The 2,279-nt window shown below is 53.9% G+C and overlaps 1 protein-coding gene across 1 annotated transcript in view; it reads left to right on the top strand.

Annotated features, from left to right (window-relative positions):
• The first annotated feature begins 347 nt into the window (after window positions 1-347).
• Window positions 348-2,279, top strand: part of LOC144487738 (myosin-10-like) — a 67,187-nt gene continuing 65,255 nt past the window's right edge. The window contains exon 1 of the mRNA XM_078205810.1: window positions 348-1,341. The gene's annotated coding sequence lies outside the window, so the exon portion shown is untranslated. The remainder of the gene's footprint in view (window positions 1,342-2,279) is intronic.

Here is a 2,279-nt window from a genome sequence, read left to right on the forward strand (position 1 = left end):
GGCCCCGTCCTCCCATTCTCCCGCCCTCTTCTCCAACTCCATAGGTTGGGCGGGACGTCCTTCATACGAGGCGGGGCCAATGAGGGAGGGCAGGGGGGGCGGGGTTTGGCCGGCGGGGGGGCGATGCGGGAGTCAGTCTCGCGCAGAGGCGGTTGTGGCGGTTGTTGCGGTGAGAGAGAGAACGCGCGAGAGGGGTCTCCTTTTGGAAGGCTCGAGCCGCAGGGGCCAACGGACGGGCGAGCGCGAGCGCAGGTGAGCCCGAGCAGCCAACCAGAGGCCGCCGACCCCTCCCCCCCCCCCCCCCAACACCCGCGGTTGCCCCCACCGCGTCCGCAGCCCCACCTTCACCTGTTCATTCCACCTGCGGCCGGCGGTCGCAGGTGGCGAGGGACGGGGGGAATGCTGCGCACTGCGGGACGGCTGTGGGTGTTCAACTCAGACCTTTAACCATGCACTCTGCAATTTGTGGGATGGAAGGTGGAGAATAGAAGGAGTCTCCCTGTGCCCATTTCGCCACCTCCCCTGCCCATTTCAACCCCCGCCCTCACAGCATCTCCAATTTGACCCAAGGGGATTGCAAATTGTCCCTCTGCCCCACTTATAATTCATCTCTTATTTGCATCTATTGCCAAATATTTATTCCTCCTCCTCCTCCTGCATTTTGCTGCAATGACCTCTTTTTCTTGCATTTGCAGCAGTTTTGGCATTGATCGAGATTTGCCCCCCCCCCAACTCTCTTTGGGCTAATTCCGTACCTCAAGTCTTTATATTCCCATCTCTTGAGTTTTAATACCCCTTGTACCTGCCTCTCAAGTCTTAATACCCATCTGCCCATGTGGACTTAATACCCCCCTCATGTTTGTCCCCCTGTGGACTTAACACCCCCTTGTGTTGCTTCCCCTGTGGACTTAATAGTCCCTGCATCCATCCTTTCCCTCCATCTTAATACCCCCTCATCTGCCCCTTTGTCTCAATTCCCACCTGTCTCTCCCGTCTTAATGCCCACCCTTGCCCATCTCTCGAGCCTTGATTTCCTGCTTATACCTGCCACTTCCCTCGCTAAGTCCCACTCACACCAGTTGGCCCCTGTCTTGATTCCCACTTGCCCCTGCCGGCCTTGATTCCCTCCCTCTCCCCATCTCTAATCGCCTGGATGGCTGAGCACCCACAGTCTCCCCGGTGGGTGGGGACTTCTAAAGATTTACCACCCTCCCGGCAAGGAGATCACTCCTCGTCTCGGGTGTGGAGTGGCCGCCCCCTTAATCTGAGATTGTGACCCCTCTGACCACCCTCCCTTGACATCAACCCAAGTCAAGTCATGAGTTACGACCATAGTTACAGGTAAGATGGACCAAGAAAGGTTGTTTGCCTCCGCTGGTAGCACATGGACCAGGTGGCACGGATTGAAGGTTTTGGACAAGCAACAATGTTGGGGGGGGGGTAAAAGGATGTGAGGAAGAGCGTTAATTTTACGCCTGACCCTGGAACTCCCTGGCACCACGAGGGTGCTGGAAACAGAGACAATTTCAAAATGAAACTGGAAGGACACTTGAGGGGCAATAAACTTGAATATTGCTGAAATGAGGGACATGTTGCCAAAGGTTTATCTCTTTGCACATGTCAGGACAAATGCAAGAAAGTCAAATTTGAAACTCTCTCAATTTCTACTCCAGGAGGAAAGCGTGCTGTGATAAAACTTGTTGTGATGGTTTGAAATTTGGCATTCTTGCATTTATCCTTCTGTGGTATAAATTGTTGTGACAGTTCGGAATTTTACATTCGTCTGACTCTCCTGATGAGTTTAAGGTGAAAAACTTCAACATCTCTGCTTTTTGGCCACATTCAAGTCTGCGTTACCGAGCGACAATAAACCTTCGGGGCTGCAGGGTTGGAGAGAGAGAGGGAGTGAAGGGGAACAGGACTAACTGGATTGTGCAGCATGGGGAATCGCACTTGATGGGCTGAATGGCCTCTTTGTAATGATGCACTGCATCTAAGGTGTTAAAGGGGAGCTGGGGCGTATGAGGTTGTGCAGACTCGGAACTGGGACCCAGCCATATAAATACTGTGGCTACCAGAGCAGGTCAGAGGCTGGGAATCCTGCGGAGAGTAACTCACCTCCTGACTCCCGCCCAAAGCCTGTCCACCATCTACAAGGACACAAGTCAGGAGTGGGATGGAATACTCTCCACTTGCCTGGATGAGTGCGGCTCCCAACAACACTCGAGAAGCTCAACACCATCCAGGACAAAGCAGCCCCCGCTCGATCGACACACTAA

The sequence above is a fragment of the Mustelus asterias genome, unplaced genomic scaffold (assembly GCF_964213995.1).
Source record: "Mustelus asterias unplaced genomic scaffold, sMusAst1.hap1.1 HAP1_SCAFFOLD_1011, whole genome shotgun sequence".
Taxonomy (NCBI): Eukaryota; Metazoa; Chordata; class Chondrichthyes; order Carcharhiniformes; family Triakidae; genus Mustelus; species Mustelus asterias.